The sequence below is a fragment of the Cyprinus carpio genome, chromosome A1 (genome assembly GCF_018340385.1).
Source record: "Cyprinus carpio isolate SPL01 chromosome A1, ASM1834038v1, whole genome shotgun sequence".
NCBI classification, from domain to species: Eukaryota; Metazoa; Chordata; class Actinopteri; order Cypriniformes; family Cyprinidae; genus Cyprinus; species Cyprinus carpio.
In genome coordinates this window covers 1,382,732-1,402,484 of record NC_056572.1, presented here as the reverse complement: position 1 = coordinate 1,402,484, position 19,753 = coordinate 1,382,732, and the positions used below count along the sequence as shown (strand labels likewise).

The following is a 19,753-nucleotide window of genomic DNA, read 5'->3' as shown; positions in this document are numbered from 1 at the left end:
AAAATGAGTACAAAATCTTCTGCTGTACACATATGCCATTTCAGCTAGTTGCCAAGATAACATTTCTCACTTTAATTTAGTTTAATTTGATGCACTAAAATAACTAAAACTAAAGCAGAAGTAAAATTAATAAAGACTATTAAGTCATAAACAAAAATGACTAAAAATGACAAAAGCACAACAAAATAGCTAAAACTTTAACATTAAAATGAAAATATAAAAATAAGAACTTATTCAAATTATTAATCAAAACTAACAGTATCGCAATGATACTAAAATAACACTCCTAAAAACTAATATATATACTCCTATAATAATATATAAGATATATATCCATATTAATATATCATCTATATATATATATATAGATAGATATATAGCTTCATGTTTGATTGCTTGCTTATTTATTTAATTTTTTTTGCAGACAAAATAGTGTAAGCTATTTATCAGCAAACTTCTCTTTGGCTATACCTGAGTGTCTGTAAAGAGAAAGAACAATGTCCTGCCCTTCCACGCTTGCCATTTTGTAAAGTTTACGCAGGTCTTCATGGAAGCTTTTGTAATTATAACCACGGCTCAACTTAATCTGAAAGCAGCGGTAACCGCACATGTGAGCAGCCAGTCGTGTTAGAGATTTCTTTCCTTTGCCACCCATACCAACTAACAGGACATTTTCATGTTCCTGGCAAATCATGAGATCGATTCTGTTGACAGGGGAAGGGATGAATGGCAAGAAAAGAAGGTCAATTGGGTGGAGGATCAAAACATTCCATCAGTAAACTGATCCAGATGCCCAGCCTGAATGGTGGGGTCATCTGAACACCTGCTTTTGTGATCACCAGAATGCTTGCGTACCTAGACACGTGTTTAATTGGATCTTGGAAGAACACAAGCTTGGTTTCCTTGGCAAAAGTTGTGTTGTAGTCATCCAGGTAGTCCTGCAGCACATGGCGAATCTTCTCCATGTCTGTTAGATCTCATAGACACAGTCAGACTTGTCTGCTTCAACCTGAACAGTGTTTACAATATGCCATTTAATAATAATAAAAAAATAATAATTACTAAGCACTGTCATTAAATAAAAAAGGACAATCAAAAAGACGAGTGATTGTTCTTCCTAACAACCTTTATACAAGTGACTATGCTACTGTATTAAAGTTGAATGTAAACACACAGAAAGCAATGAAAATATAAAACAGTGACAGACTTTCAGATGCAAATGGATCACGAAAATCCCCCAAAACACTTCTACCTCGATGAAATCTCCAAAAATGATGGGCTAATTCACAAAGTGCATCGGCTCTATGTTTATGCTGAAGTATTTTCCTGTTGGACAAAGGGAGTAGTTCAGGACACTAATGTTTACTGTAGCAAAAAAAAATGACAGATTGGGGCCAAAACAAAAATAAATGGATCATTCTGATAAATCACACTGCAGACAAGTCCTAAACCATAAAAGAACATTTTAACAACTCACAAGGTTCCTTTCAAATTACGAAAAAGCATTTTTATTGGTCATGTGAGAGCTCCAAAATTGTTAAAGGTTGTATTGTTTTGAAAGCACTATGATATTGACCAGGTTTTAAATTATTTGCGTGAAGTATATGAATGACAGTCTTTATAAATTCAAATGTCCTCAATGTCTCTGTAGGTATGTCTTTGTTCACTTGTTTGTGTGTTTCTTGCCCTGCACAGATTTAGAAAGGTCTCTAAGGTTGAAAACGTAGTGGGATTTGGCTGGTGTAGGCAGCAGGTCTACACAGTAGAAGTATGAGTGTAGACCTGCTGCCTACACCAGCCAAATCCCACTAAATCACCACATAGCGGTGAAGCAGGCAGCTGACAGCATTGTGGATGCTGCTGTTGACGATCTACAAACACTCACACACAACAATACAAATAGAAGTCAACAAAACAATCCACAATGCTGTCAGCTGCCTGCTTCACCGCTATGGGAAATTCAGTGAGGAAACCACCCAAAATTGCCTACAAACATGCACATATAAGAGTACATATAGAGCTTAGGAGAGTAATATTTCAAAGCGTGAAATGTCTGAAGGCTTTTGCTACTATGGACAGCTCCAGCATTGAACAGTTTTTGCGCTCTTTTCAGTTCAGAACCATGGACAGCTCCAGCTTTCAGGCTGTTTTTTCAGTACCTAGGACAGCTCCGTTCAAATACCTAATGAGCTCTGCCATTAACTTTGCATATAGGAAGCTACTAGAGATGTGGAAAACTGCATATTTTAAAACTCGACTAGTTAGTGGGTTGTCTTAATGAGGACGCCCAATTACTCAGATGAAGGGTCATGTCTACTGAACAATATTCAAACACGGTGAATTTATTTATTAATTTAAGGTGATTGCAAGAGTGGTTACAAAAGCTGTGCTTTGGTCGTTTTAGTGGCTGTGCTTTAAAGGAATAGTTCACCCAAAAAATTTAATCACCCTCAGGTCATCAAGAGAAATGTAGCATTCCGTCACTTCCTTCGTGTTTGTAAGTAACAAATCCATCACTAAGGCATTTAACTTTAAACAGTTGCTGTTATGTTGCCTACCATTTCAAACACCAATAAATACAAGTGAAGCATACTTTCAGCTTTAATATGCTGTCTATGTAGGCAGCTCACCAGGTTTTGGAACACAGTTTAAATCAGCTCAAGATCATTGACTTTTCCAAGTCAACGGGCCGATTCAGTCTTTGATGTCTCCAGAATCATTAGGCACAGCATGCAACAGCTTTAAAGTCAACATGATGAAACAGCGTTGGCAACTCTTTGACTGTTATACATATGTGACATAATTACGAGTGAAACAGGAAATTCAATTAGAAAAAAGTAGGGCAGGACTTGATTTCATCCAGAAGGACGTGACTGGATGTTATATAGCCAGGTGGTTAGAGGGTAAATCATAATTTTAATCAAAAAGAAAAGTTGTTTCAAATGCAAAATATGTCTTATATTTGGAATAACATGTACCAGTGAATCAAGTGTAATAAGACTGAGAACATGTATTAGGAAAATAGAGTAAATGGGTCAATTCTGATTATTAAGTTGACTTTAAAAGTAAAATGTTCATTCAAAATGAGTGCTACCATATGGCTGACCTTAAAAATCTGTTTGAGGCTCTGCTCAGAGGGCGCTGGAAGGCACAGCATGCTGAAGTGGCGGATGAAATGAGGGGGTCATGGGGTTTCGACCTCCACCAGGAGGTGCACAGGCTGCAGCTACGGTCACAAATCCTTAAGGGAGGAGAAGGAAAGAGAAGATAGTGAATAAATGCATATGAAAAAATATCCAAGGGACATCATTTAACTTTTTTTGACACTTCCACTGATCTCATCAAACCTTTACTAGAAGAAATTATTGTAATATTGATTAAAACTCAAATTAAAATGGGAGCATTCACGACAGCTGGAAAACTTAATGACCAATTACTCTTCAAATGACAGAAAAATCATTCAGGGAATGTTGCTGTGTCAAAGTCAAAGCAGTGTCATATTCAGCCACCAAAGAGCTACACTAACCCAAATGAGTTTGTCCAAGGGCAAAACTCATTTGAGACTCACAAATCATTCTTTTAATCCTCAGCAGATTTGTTTCTCATCATATTTCTGTCTTTTATTTATCGTAACTCATATTTGAGATGGATGAGTATTGAGGTTGACTAGAACATCTCAGATCACCATATTTCTCTGTAACCTTGCCAAATCGCATAATTTTCCTTGTTTATTCTATGCACTTTTATCTTTGTTTATATGTGTGTATGAGTGTGTGTGTTCAACGAGCACAGGGTTTACTTGATGCTGGTGTGTGAAAAATGCATAATTAAGCATCATTCCCGAGGTGAGCCAACATTACAATGAGAGCAGCTACTTCAAACATCAAGCATTAGTCCCACTCATTATATGATAAACGTTACAACATACATTATTTTCCATGCCCATAGAGAAACACAGTGAGGCGGAAAGTAAGAAAATGTTTAACGATTAAAATGCTTGATAAAATTTGAATGTGGTCCCTCAGGGTTTCTGCGCAAACTACTGATCTCAGAGCAGATGTGCAGGATTAGGGATGGGAATCTTAAGGAAAGTAAAAATTCTGGTTCTAGTTAACAATTCGGATTCCTTAATGATTCTATTAATGACTCTTTCAGTACACCCGGCCCCTGACCCTCAATAATTAATCCTAATTATACAGTGCTATATCAAAACAACATTACAACTGCGGATACCATACATATATGTATATAGTGTATTAAAATATATATCATAATTTTATTTAATCAGATTTATGCTTGATTAAATACACATAACAAAGTTAATTATGGGTTTGACATGACAAAAAAATTCTGATCGATTCAGTGAGTCATTAAGACCAACTTAGACCAAGAAAAAATAAGCATAGCACTTAGTTTAGCATCCAGACCAAATGCAGGACAGAGTTTGATTGGCTGTCAATGTTTTTTTTAAGTTGGACAAAATCATATGCAACGATATCGCTCTTCGGTGTCGTCATTGTTAAGGTTTGCGTTGTGGACTTTCCTATTTTTATAAAATTAGAATGATTATTAAAACTTTATTGTTATCATTATTTTCAGTTATCATTAAAGTTATGTGAATTGGCCTTTAGACTTATTCAAAAATATCTCATTGGACTGAGATCGATTTGTGAAGCAGATTTATTTAAAAAAGTGCCTTATAAAAGTAATTTGTTCATTAATTAGACAGTGGTTGTGCTTTGTTTGCTACATATGTTTGCTTTAGTGTTCTGTCCAGTGTTTGCATGAAGTATGCTGACCTTCAAGAATTGAACGAAACTGAACTTTGTTTTTGTTTATTTATTTCCTTTTAAACAATAACCGGTTATGAATAAGAAATAGTTTTTGATTACCAATTCTGGCCAGTGAAGTGAAACAAGGACAAATCTTTTGATATCTCTGAAAGAAAAACATGACACATCATTCTATTTTTTATTTGTAAGTGTCTGTTGATTATGTGTATCTCCTTCCAGAAGAACTTTTCTCTGTCATTGAAGCTGTGGAAGTCTTGGAACTGCCTGAGCAGATCTATAGGTGGCTCAGAGCCATTACTGTCCAGTTTTGGCATGTTCAGATCATCCACAAACACCACAATCTTTTTATTAGCCAGCAGCACCTGAAATACAGTAACACACAGATGATTTTCAGTATGGCAGATTATACACCCACCCTAATCATAACCAAATGTCCCTTACCAAGTATATTCTTTCTCTTCTTCTCCAGTTTTGACTCAATGATCTCTTGGGTTCTAGCTGAAGAAGTTTGAGCTGAGAAGTTGATGTACAGTAGATGGGGACATAACTTGCCTTTTCCTGCATACTGTTCAACAATGCCCATGCCACCACAGACTAAAATGCACAATAAGTTTGATTAAAATAAATTTGTAGTGATGAACACTGGAACATTTCGCTGCATCACACACACTTACATCACATTAAACACACACCCGCCTTACATTTCCCACTCCAGTGATGCCTGTAAACAGGACAAAGTGATTGACATAACAGTTTTTCCATCAGATATCCGTGCCTCACCGTGTCTGTGGTGGGTACCAGCATCTCAAAGAAATGATGAATGATCTAGGGAAGGATCTTCTCCCATGGCTCTAAAAATGTAACATCAAAATCCACATACACACTCCACAAATCAACGCCACTGGGCAACTGTTACAGAGAGAGAGGGTTCACTCAATATGTACTATAGGACATTTAGAATGTCCTTAGAACACAAAAGCAGATGTGTAGCAGAATGTCCAAGCTGCTCTTTTTCATGAAATGAAAGTGAATGGGGACAGGAGCTGCAAGGTCCTAAACCAACACCACAAAACAGCATAAAAGTTGTTCATATGGTAGTAGTCACCTAACCCTAGCCGTAATCTTCTCTGAAGTCAGAAAATAGATTGTGAAAAAACTATTTTTAAGAACCAAACTAGATAGATGGATGGATGGATGGATGGACGGACGGACGGACGGACGGACGGACGGACGGACGGAGAAAGACACATCAGGCTTCTCCCTACTTATCGCCAAAAATCAAAAAAGATAGATAGATAGATAGATAGATAGATAGATAGATAGATAGATAGTAAGGTGGTTGCTAGGGGTCTTCTGGCTGGTCGCTATGTAGTGGCCAAAGTCAAAAGATCACTCTATGATATTCTGGTCTCTAAACATAGCTTGGGTCCTTCAATGTAACAATCAAAAGTTTTTATTTTAAATAAGTATGATCAACAGAAATAGCAATGCTGCCAACCCACTAGAGTCTAATAAAGGTTTCTTCTGGAGCCTTTATTATAAGAGCTGGTTCTAGCACCCAGGTTCATCACAAATTCACCACCTCCTTTTCTTCCACTCCTCCCCTCCTCCCTTCTGTCTCACTCTGTGGAATACTAATAATGACACTCTCCACTGCATTCTGACCTTCTGAAATAAATACCACACCTTCCCTTCATCCTTATATAAATGGCTGGGACATATTGTTTTCCTTCAATCTATTTCTCATGAAATATTCCACAGTCATATTTACGAATGTAACAGACACTGAAGACAGAGAAGACATAGCTGTCTTTATAAAAAGAACTGAACCAGTAATTTACGATGACCTCTCAGTCAGGTTAATGTGCTCTTTTCAGGGTCAAAGCCTAGAGGAGGTTTGCAGTGTCTTCAGTGTTCCACGTCAGTTATTTAACAGGAATAGCTACTGTATGGCCACTGAGAAAGCATTATGATGGATTAGGCAAAAAATAAATAAATCATTACCTTTTGGATTATGTAAAAATCTGAAACATTATGGCTGTAGATCTGTAAAGAACCGAACATGTTCCTCTAAATCCTGTAGCACATAATGTTGTTTTTTCTTGAACAAAATACTATTAGGAAGCTGATATGACTGTCATAAATTAAGGGAATGAAACAGAAAGTCCCCATTATGTTTATTGATACATTACTCGATAAATGTAAGCATAATTCACAGTTTAATCAAAATGATCTCAGATGTATTTTAATGTACTGTATATAAAGTGTACCTTTGCATCACTGTTGCCCTCAAACTGCTGCCTGACGAAGGTGTCAAATGTGTCCCAGTGGCTGTCAATCAAATTTCCCCCCAGTGCTCACAGGCAGCAGAACACAAATGTCTGACACAACATACTGTTCAACTTACTGGCCTCCTGCAAAATACATACACAACAAAGCACACAAAAGCAAGTAGACAAAGCAAACAGATGGATACCATCACACTGCAAAGATGGGATCCAACTTGAAATTGGCACTCTTAGCAACTCAAGTTCAAAATCCTCTCTGAATCCTTATATTTCAGAGAAACAAAACATTCAGGGACAAGTGGGAATGGAGTAATGGACTAGAAAAGAATGTATGTTTGCACTTTTACAAATTTCTTCTCAGGTTTATATATGTAACATTACTCTATTAGTTTTTTTTTTTCCTAAATAAGATTGTAATTATAACACTTTTTTTCTCACACAATATAAAAGGGTCTTTGTACCAGTGAATACATAGTAGCATCTAAATTTAAGGTCAAAATGATTTTTTTGTTTGTTTGTTTATTTGTTTGTTTTTTTAAGAAGTCTCTGATGCTCACCAATGCTTACTAAAAACAGAGTAAAAACAGTAATATTGTGAAACATTATTACAATTTGGAATAACTGTTTTCTATTTTAATATATTTTAAATATAATTTATTCTGATGATGGCAAAGCTGAATATTCAGCATCATAACTCCAGTCTTCAGTGTCACATGATCCTTCAGAAATCATGATAATGCTTATTTGAAATATTTCTTATTATCTACAGTATGTTGAAAATGGTTGTGGTGCTTCATATTTTATTTATTTATTTATTTATTTATTTTTATTTTTTTGAAAACCATGAGAGGTTTCTGATTAATAAAAGGTTTAAAAGAACAACATTAAACTGAAACAGAAATATTTTGTAACATTATATATATTTTTGATTGACTGTCTCTTTTGATCAATTTAATGTTTCCTAGCTAAATAAAATTAATTTCTTTCTTTCAAAAAACAAAAAACAAAAAGCAATAAAATAATAACAACAACAATAATAATAATAATAATAATAATAATAATATTAATAATAATAATAATAATAACAGTAGTGTAGATCTGCTGGGTTTTCTTTTGCGTTGTTGCACATTGTCAGCTTTCTTTTCACATGATCACATTATCAATTAGACATCCTGACGAAGCTTTCTAAAATATGTTAGAATCCTGTGTCTGATTCATTTTGATGAAAGCTGATATGCAGTATACCATTTTAAGGTTAGGAGCTCCAACACTGAACAGTAATGCTTCCAACAGGCAGCAGAGGGTTATGACTTTATTGATGTCCACCTGTGCAATGGCCTGCACACAGTACTTTGATACAAACTGCAGGCCCTTCACATCATATCATTCAAACAGCTCTATCAGATATGCACGAATAGGCTCTGTAACCTAAAAAATACATTTCTGAGATGGTAATAGCTCTACAGGTCTAAAAACCAACCTAAAAGACATTCTACATCCAACCACATACAAAATGTGCACCTCCTATAAAACTATTAATTAAAACTCTTTCTAATGCTACAGTGATTGTAAAGGAGTGTGAACACTCTGAGCATACGGCATCCACTTAAGCTCCTCTGGGTCAATGTACACCATCCCACAATGGCTTACTGTGGGAGGAGACACCACTGCCACAACTTGAACCTGATTGAGAAGGCATAGCATGTAAGCGTGTGTGACTAGCCTCTAATTAAAATTAGAAAGTGCTTGTTGAATTTAACAAACAGGGAGAGCATGAGCACATTTGAGCATCTCACCTCAAACATCATGTCTATGGAAGACGTGAGCTTGATCCTTTCACTGTTGGCCAAGCAGAGCATCTTATTATCATCCAGCACTGTGTTCATGTTCTCGATCCACAGTGCATCCACCGGGCCGCCACTGATCACCCATTTGTGGTCGTCACTGAAGTCCTGCTGCACGCACACAAATCGCCATAAGACCGTCCCGCCATTCAAGCGTCAGTGGGTTCACCTCCCCGTAAAGCTCGCCCATGCTTACTGACCTTGGGTTGAGCATATAGGTCTTAACTATGTAGAAGGGATTTTGGTGGCCAGCATGATACAGGGTATCCAAGGTGTCTGCCAGCACACAGTAGACAGTGGTTTTGCCACTTCCAGTGGGCCCCACTAGCATTACTCCATGGCGGACCAGCATGGTCTCATAGAGTTGGATGACCTTGCTTATGATGCTTGGGAGATGCTGAAGGGAACGCTGGCACAGGGATGAGTGAATGGTGGACTGCAGGACACTGTAGTCATGTTCTGGGATGGTGACGCCGGGAAAGAAGTCTGTCAAGATGCCACTTAGGGAAGAAAAAGAGGGAGTCAGGGATTCACATACATATACAGTATTTGGACTTGAACTGAATTGAACTGAATTAGCTCTTAAAATATAAATTTTTCGATAGTAAAAACACCTGTCCAGATGTTAATAGCTAAAGAAATGAATGTTGCTTTAACAAATAATACACGCTCAGATGAGATGGATAAAGATATTTTACATAATGGTGGCTCCCCCTCATGGTGGAGATCATAAGTTCATGTGAAATGACTACACTACTCAGTAGAAAATTTAAATAAAGCTATTTTACACACACATCTAAATGAGTATATTTCAAAGACAACAGAGTTATTATGGATAACCTCTTAAACTGAAAATAAAACCAAAGCTATAAAAACATTTTTGCTACTTGAAATAAATGTGAAATAAAATAAAATGAAAAATAAAATTTGCCAAGGCAACACTTCTCATTTTCATTTAGTTCATTTTGATGTAATAAAACTGTTACAACTAAAACTGAAATCAAATAAATAAAAACTATATAGACGTATTTTTGCAAAAAAAAAAAAAAAAAAAAGCAAAATACTAAAAATAACAAAAACACAAAAAATACAATAAAAAAATGAAAATGGAAAATATTAAAATAAAAACTGATTCAAAATATTAATAAAAAAAATATAGTAGCATCTCACTGATACTAAAATAACAGTGCTAACCATAACCCTTACAGAAAACTTTCCACATGCCATTTTTAAACAGACCCTATTTACTTTATTTCTATGCTGTTTTTACAAATGAGGACATCCCGAAATGAGGTTTTGGCAGATTTAGCTCACATCTGGGCACATGTATACTCATTCTCACTTATTCAGTAAGAAAATATTGATCGAAATTGATCAAAAGTAATAGTAAAGTAATTTTATAATGTTACAAAAGTTTAATAAGAGACTTCATGAGAGACTTCTTTCAAAAACATTTTAAAAGCTGTACGTGTTGTAAACACAGGGAGTGCTCTCCTGAAAAGCACTGCATCATCTTTGAGGAATTTGGGCAGGTTTGAGTCTCGCAGAGCTCTGATCAGCACAACATCCTCACTCAAGTGAGGGTTTTCTCTTTTTAATGACCTGAACACACACACACACACACACACACACACACACACACACACACACACACACACACACACACACACACACACACGTTTACTTAATCTAAATGGGGACATTACATAGACTTCTATTGTTTTTAAATACAGATAGTTATACACTTTTTAACCTAAACCCACCCCTAACTCTACCCCTCAATTTCAAAGAAACTTTGTTTACTTTATTTTTATACCAGTTTTACAGATGAGGACATCCCCAAATGGAGGTTTTTGGTTATTTTGTCAGGTTTTGCTCACTTTTGAGTACAAATTTGTCCACAAAATATGGTTAAACAGGTACACACACACACACACACACACACACACACACACACACACACACACACACACACACACACATAATATATTAATTGTAGTTCAGAAAATGTGAGCATGAACACACAACCAGCGGCCAGAGGTGGAAAGTAACGAATTACATTTACTCGCGTTACTGTAATTGAGTAGCTTTTTTGTGTACTTCTACTTTTTCAAGTAATTTTTAAAATCTGTAATTTTACTTTTACTTAAGTATATTTTGTTTGAAGTATTGTACTTCGCTACATTTTAAAACATTAATTACTGAATAATAAAAAAAAAAAAATCGCCCCCTGGAAACTACTGCAGTAAATAATGGGCAGGAGGGCAAACTGGCGCTAAAATCACAAGAAAGATGCAGAAGACAAAACAGGCGTTAGTGTGGTGCAGACACCGCTAAAAACGAAAACCCCCATCATATTCTGAAGTTGAACTCGAAGGAAATGAAGTGAAACCCCTGGCCATATTTATGCTTTATTATGCAGTGTAAGCTGTGCTTATAGGAAGACCAAACTAGCAGCTTCTAAAATCTCGACATCAACCCTTCGCAAGCATATAGAGGTAAGCTAAATACTTGCGTCATTGCAGTGGTGGTTAAAAATGGCAGCTTTGACATTTTAGCAAGAGGTTTTGCACAAATTAGCCAAAAAGACAGTTGTGCTCGGAGTGCGATATATATCGTCTGCGATAATATCATAATTGTTGTTTTAATGATGTGCTCGCGCATTATAGTGCGTTCTTTCACTGTGTGATTCAGTCTTGTAAAATGCATTTAGAATGATCACAAAATTGAAGATATAGGGGCAGAAAATGTACATATTTATTTCATTTCATATAGTACAAATCAAAATCACACAAAGAATGCCGTCGTTTTCCTCCAAAAATCATCATGATTATATATATATAATATATATATATATATATATATATATATATATATATATTAATTTTTTTTTTTTTTTTTTTTTTTTTTTACAACAGGTCAGTAAACAAGTTCATTAAGAGACTTGCGTTTTAGACACCATATTGCCTGTTTTTGCTCTATTTCTACAACAAAAAAAAAAATTATTCCAAACACAGCCACCAAAGCACAGTTTTTGGCGTCTCTGAGTAACATGACAGTGTTTTTCGTTCCTGAATGAATCAACAACCGTTTAAATGATTCGGTTCAATCGCAATGACTCACTTATTAGTAACAGTAACTTTGCTGACACATACTGGCCATTTTAATTTCACATTTTAAAGTATCTTTCGATTTTTTTTTTTTTATAATTTCTTATCATTTCTTATCATCAATGAGTATTCAACATTTTATGGTCTTGTATATCAAAACATTATTCATGCATTTGTAACTGCAGGTTAAATGCATTCTTGTCCTGCTCTAAACAGTGTGTAAATACACCTAAATGCCACTTCTGATGAAGCTTCTGCATTTCCTCTGCATTGAAAAGATGAGTTTGTTGATACTGATTTGCCTGGTAACAGCCCAAATGTCTTATTATTCTAAATAACTGATTCCTTTAATTAAAAACAATTAGGCCTATCCCAGGAACTCAGTTCCTGGAGGGCTGTAGCCCTGCAGAGTTTAGTTCTATCCCTGCTCCAGCACACATGTAGTTTTCAAATAAGCCTAAATTATTAGATTAGCTGGATCAGGTGTGTTTAATTAAGGTTATATCTAAACTGTGCAGGACTGTGGCTTTCCAGGAACTGAATTCGACACCCTTGGCCTGTCCCATTTTTGCCTCCCTCCCACTGTTAAAATGTAACTAAGTAATTTACTACTCTGAGTAAAATTTTAAACGAGCTACTTTTTACTTTTACTTGAGTAGATTTTTTAGACTGGTACTTTTACTTGTACTTAAGTAAAATTTCATTAATGTAATGGTACTTTTACTTGAGTAGAATATTTTTGTACTCTTTCCACCTCTGCCAGCGGCACAAAAAATTGTACTCTCTGTATTTTACACCGCATACACACAGGTAATCACACAATAGATCTTAGTATAGATGGAATTCACAAATCAAACAAGAATTTTACATTTTCTGAAGAAAATGGGAGTTGTGTTCTGTGAGTGCTCTGTGTGAGTGCTTTTAGTGCAATGCTATGTGGTTGCTAGGGTGGAAAATGTGAGGTAAGTGGCGCTTGCCCACCACAGTATTAGGATGTCACAGGTGGTTTTGCTAGGGTGGTTGCTAAGGCATTTCTAGATGGTTGCTATGTGGCTGCTTCCTGTCTTAAGGCTTTTTTTCACACATTATAATGTCTACCATCCAAAAATCATAGGGCTGATCACTTCACATCTCGCAACAAGACACAAGATTTGAGTTCTTATTAATACCTTGGTAAGCACCACTAATGAGTATGAATCATAAAGAATATTAAACAATCTGTATCAGTGCTTTACACAGAATATGGATCTCACATTTGCTCTCTCTTTTAAACACACTTGCCTAGCTGTTCATATATTCTTGTCAGCCTAAATCACACTGATTTAAAGACAGACATTTTGAATCACTGAAGCACACAATGAAATAAAGAGACTCTAAAGAGAATTTATGCTGCATATATAAAACTTGAGAACTAATAAAATGTGCCAGTGGCGTGATGCTGACACACGCACGCACTTAAGAAAATACAAATGAGTTCCAGCTGTACAGCCGCTGATCTGAGACCAGGGCTAATTGGCTGTTGGCCATGACAGTCGTGCCAAATGGGCCTAAATTATCTGCTTAGTGTTACATGGCTGTATTTTATTGGCCTTTACTCCAACTGGCTCATTCATGACAGTGACTGAGCATGTGCAAATCAACGCTCAATCTGACTTGTTTATAAAGCAAAGACAATAAACATGTCAGAAAACAACAGTGACCAAAAAAAAAAAAAAAAAAAAACCCTAAATGAACACACCCCAAGCCTGCAGGACTGTTTTATGTCATTAACAAACAATCAAACAAATGTCATCAACAAGAAAAAAAAAAATAAAAAAAAAAAATAAATAAAAAATCAATTCAGTAGGATGCATTTAATTGATTATATATTATATAATTTTACAAAATATTTCAAAATGATTTCAAATAAACTGTTTTCAACATCAGAAATAATTATTGAGCAGCAAATCAGCATATTAGAATGATTTCTGAAGATCATGTGACACTGAAGACTGGAGTAATGATGCTGAAAATACAAGCTTTGTCATCACAGGAATAAATTACATTTTAAATTACACTATTTTCAATTGTAATTGTATTTCACAGCATGAATACTGTTGTTTTTGACTGAATAAAAACAGTCTTGGTGATAGTTGTTTCAAAAACTTTTTAAAAAAAAATTGTACCAACCCCAAAATCTTTAATGCTAGTAATGTAAAAATGTGTTTGTCCTGTAGAAACAGAACAGAGATCTACCTTACCCAGTCGTGACCAGCACAGATTTGACGGCTCTAATGCCAAAGTCATAGTGATCCTGCTGAGAGAGCTTGTACATCTGAGTCATCTTTCTCGCAAGAGTCTTACTAGACTCAAAGCCCTCAGAGTACAAGATCACCTTCAGGGAGAGACAGAGAGGGAGGGAGGGAGGGAGGGAAAGAGAGAGAGAGAGAGAGAGAGAGAGAGAGAGAGAGAGGTTTTAAGGTTAAAGATATTGGAGAATTGCCACGGCTGTCAGATAAGACATGCTAATATTGAAAGACTTCATAGGACTCATGTAACTCTTCTTTCCAAACCACTTCCCACTGTTGGATAGTGTATTGTTTGGGGAATACAGCGCACTTCCCTAACTAAAAAAAATTGTTTTTTCATTCTACAAAAAAAAGTGAACTTATTCATCTTACAAAATTTATTAAAATCATTAATCAACTAAAAATTAAAATTAATAATAATTATATATATATATAAAATTATTTTTTTAGATATATATTTTATATATTTATTATTTTTTTTTTACATAAATATAGACAATTAAAAAAAAACAAAAAATGTACAGGAAAATTCAATTATAGTACCATACAAAATAATACTTAAAAGAAAGACAGGAAAATTCAATTATAGTTGGATATAATGCAATATTTACTTTCTACCAAGTAACATGTATTTTTGGACCTTTGTAGTTAATGGTTTGGTCACCTCTGCTCTAAATGAGCCAAATTATTCAGTCATTTTGTATTTTGTAAGTTTGTTTTGAAGTAAAAAGTACATTTTCCAACCAACTAGTTGTGAAAATTTACAAATAGCATATTGCAGTAATAGCACACCAGTTTCCAAAGCATTCCATTTTCACTGTTTTTCTATGTAACATGGGCTAGACAGATATACAGTTGGATTTAATACAATATTTACTTTCGGCCAATCAAGCTGGATTTTGGCCCTTCATAGTAAAAGGTTTGGCACCTCTGCTCTACATGTCTACCTCTGCTCTGCTCTACTTCTAATAATTCAATCATTTCATCACTTTACACATTTTTAAATGAATTTTTACGACCAATCGTGGAAATTCACAAACTTGTAATCTCATAGGTATGACACTAGTTTCCTCATAGTTACACACACACACATGAACAAACGAAAGCTTTTAATGAGTACACGTATTAGATGAGATGCGGCATCTCTGACCCCTCTACTTCTCACCTAGTGTGATTTATCATCATTACTGGGATCAGACCAGGTAGTTTAATCACACACCTCAGCGATAAGAGCATAGTTGGGCACCATCATGGCTATGGGTCGGAAGAGGGCTTTCAGGTTGTCAGGGAGTTCAGTTCTGCCAGCGTAACAGGGGTTCATAGTAATGAAAGCAGCACACGTCATCACCAATTTTATCTCTCTCCCCTCAAACATGAACCGAGGTAGCTGCAGAACACAAACACAATCTAAACACATGCAGCTGCACATATCCTGTATACCTGATGACAATGCATGTGTGTGTGTGCTTGTGTGTGCAATACCCTGGCTGCCTCTGTGTTTCTGATACTGATGAGTTGTTGAGCGATGACTGACAGAACCTCGATGTTGATGCGATTGAATTCGTCAAAGCAGCACCAGTGACCAGACTGAGCCAAACCGCTGAAGAACGTCCCCATCATCTAAACACACAAGTGCAATATAACACTTGCAGCAAACTGAATATTGAACCCTCTTAACATAAAATTACTTTACAACATAAAGGTAATGCATGAGAGTTGTGCAGTATTTTCTTTTGTGTTTCCTTTTGAAGTGTTTCATACATAACACAGTGTTCTAAAAACACGGCATTCAAGTTCGATAGATATATATATATAAGATAGATATATACTTTATTGTCAGACAATGTCTGAAATCTTTCTTGCGTAACAGTGTTTCGTATACACGAAATCTTTAAAAATACTGACAAATCTGACAAATTCCACTGCCAGGTGCCTCACATTTTTAAACACAAATCCTGTGTGAACCCCTTAAACCACGATATATGATTGTCTTTAGCACAATGACTATGATAAATCTGCTACATTGATAAAATGGTCAGGCTGATAAATCCTTTCAAGGTTTCCCCAGAGGGGGAAAAGTTTTTTTTTAAATTTTTTTTTTTATAGTTTCAAATGTACTATAACATGACTGAAAATTCAAATCAGCTGCCTAAATTTCCTTTTTTCAGATATTTTAGAGTAACCCTTTGAGTAGATATTTCATTATACAAGTGTACATATTGTACATATTAAGAAACTGTATTATATATATTGGCCTCTGGTCACTCTGCTCCTTAAATATTGACATAGGCCACAATTCAATCACTTGAACTGTGACTTGAATATGATCAAACCACTGTGGGCAGTTTTAGAGAGAGGAATAAGAAGATTCCCTCCTCCAACATCTCTGCAGGAATTGGCAAATGCTCTGATATACAACGTTCCAATGGAGACTATTCAAAAGTTGTATGAATCTATTCGAAGAAGGCTGGAAACTGTATTAAAGGCAAATGGTAAAACACTTAATGAAGTAAGATTGCCTTTTCCCCTGGTGTTCACATTATTTTGTCCAACCCCTGTAGATAAATGGCAGATGAAAATATGAAGCAGTAGTGATTAATTGATATCATACTGTTTAAAAACAGTATACTGCTCCACAGTATGTCATTCTCACATGCCCCCCATGTACTGAACCACAGCAAACCCGTAGGCAAAGGAATGATTTACAGAAAGAGCTATTATGGTAAAATAATGTTCCAGTGATATACAGTAATAAAAAAAGACAAACAGTGAACAATGACTATGACTGTTTTTAAGGCCTAGTAAGAATCTTTCTGACATATGACTCCTCCAGCAAACACTTAACACTGGCCATAAATAAAGCAGGCCTGCTGGGTAAAGCTCTTAGATAGATGTCTACAGTGTTTTTCATGTACTGTACAGAGAGCTGCATTGAGGCTCTGCTGCCCCCTAGTGACAGATACAATGAATTCACTCTAATATTACAGGAAAACACAAGTATCTTTATCTCATATTGGTTGTCTAGATGCTTAAAAACATTAATGAGGAAAAAAGAAAACAGAAGCTGAACTGGCAGAGAGACAGATTACCTTATAGTCGAGTCCATCTGAGCAGTTAAAGACCACATTTTTCTTGGTCCCTGTGTGATAAGATGAATGTTAAACACAAACCTTCTCTTTGACAAGCTCTGTGATGATGTCTCTGGCATTCACATATATGCTGATGAGAGCTGTGATGATGTTCCGATGAAGACTGGGCAAATTCCCACAGACCAAAGCAGCAAGAGCATTCAGTCTCTATTTATACACATACCCAGAGATAAATAGAGACAGACACACACATACAGTATGTAAAAACAAAATGAATGTACTAGGCATACTAAACTGTAATAGACTTGCAAGGGAATGAAGACATCTATATGAAGATACATCATTTGGTCTATGAAAACTATATGTTGTCACCTCAAAATTGGTGAGCTCAAATTCTTGTAATGCTTGATAGTGGTCATGATCTCCCTCTAGGCAGCTGTCCATGTCCCTGCACCACTTGAGCTGAGAGATGGTCAACTCCACCTGCACAAAATAACAATATTTTATTAAAGTACAAAGACATTGGCAGTGTCATATCAACTCTTTATGAATTAATGCTGTACATACTGAAGCCATAAACTGGTGTGTACATAAAGGAGAAATGGGGCAGCTGTGGCCTAATGGTTAGAGACTTGGACTTGTAACCCGAAGGTGTGTTCACTTCTCACTGCTGTGTGTGTGATATAGCTGCCCACTGCTCCGGGTGTGTGTACACGGTGTGTTCACTTCTCACTGCTGTGTGTGTGCCACCAAATGTCACCACTTTCACTTTTCACTTTTGAGTATGGGTTACCATACTTGACAAATGTCAAACTTAAAAAAAAAAAAAAAATACTGAAGCCATAAACTGGAAAAAAAAAAGGAAAATTAAAAATCTAATTCCAAAAAAAAAAAAAAAAAAAAAAAAACGAGCCGTCTTTTCCTGTTATGCTATTCCTTTCCAAATAGGTAATTAAATGGTCATAATATTCACTGACCACAAGAAGGGTCTAGTTTTTTTTTTATATATATATATAAAAATGAGTAAACAAATTGTAACACAGGGAGCACATATTCACTATTAACTAAGAGTGTCCCTGAACAAACTCTTAATTTGCTGCTTATTAACAGTTAGTAAGGTAGCTGGTAAGTTTAGGTTTTGGGATTAAGGATCTAACATATGCTCATGCAGAATAAGGCATTAATATGAGTGTTATAAGTACTGATAAACAGCCAATATGCTAGTAATGTGCATGCTAATAAGCAACTAGTTAATAGTGAGAACTGGTCCTTAAAATAAAGTGTTACCAAACAAAGTAGCCAAAGGTACACTGACTCTATTGGTATTGAATTTGTCATATACGAAAGAAACTAAACTAAACTAAAAGAAATTCACCTTTTCTCCTTCAGGCAACACCATGGTTAAGATGTCATTAGTGTACTGTATTTTTTCACCAGTCTCACCCTCTCCAGGGGAAAGCAGGGCGAACTCCAGCTGGGATATTGCATCAAAACACTTCCTCAGATGAGGCTGCACAGCCTGAGGGTTCTGCGTCTGAGCCAAAATCTCCAACAGTTCATCATTAAACAGGAAGTAGAACCTGAGCCACCCAGAGAAGCAAGTGAAGTCATAGCACTGCACTGAGAGAAATCAGCATTCTGATGAGAAACTGCTGTGAGTGTGTGCGTGTGCATAGGAGCCCTGGGAAGATAACTCTTTTGGACTCCAGGTAAGCCTCGGCATTTCTGTATCCGCTCCAGGAGTGCGTTATTATTTTGGAAAATATCCAGAAGCCCTGAGGAGACAGAGTAGGGGGCAACACTGATGAAAGTCATTTGTCATTGCATTCATTGTTGCATTTTACCTACAGCTTTCATTTTTATGATGCACTAAATTGCAGATAAAATTATTTTGCCACTAAACCTGAATTTTATTTTTTAAATATAAATGTGCTCATCTAATGCAGACATTACATTGCTTATTTTTTATGTGCATTTCCTGAGCTACACGCTGTCAGACCTGTTTGTGTGGCAGACGGTTGACCTTCCTCATGATCTCTTTCCAGGACTTGTCCACTTGCAGGAACATCTTAGACTCAGCAGGCAAGTGCCTCTGGATGCACTGAAAATACTCTCAAGATAAAGCCAGATTCTCTGACATGCCAACCACTCATCCTAGGAACACAGTCAGAGAAACAAAACAAAAACAAAAACAAAAAAATCTAATAAAACCATCGGATGTAAATAAAATTGTGCTTTTGTTTTTCATGATCACCTCTGGCTTTGATGGGGCTGATGCAACTGTGGCCACATTGACTATACTGTCATCGAGAAACACCTAAAAGTTTTACATTCACACAGA

General features: G+C 36.0%; 1 pseudogene; it reads right to left on the bottom strand.

Annotated features, from left to right (window-relative positions):
- Positions 1–19,719, bottom strand: part of LOC109108358 — a 43,372-nt pseudogene extending 23,653 nt beyond the window's left edge.
- Between the last annotated feature and the right edge of the window lie 34 nt (positions 19,720–19,753).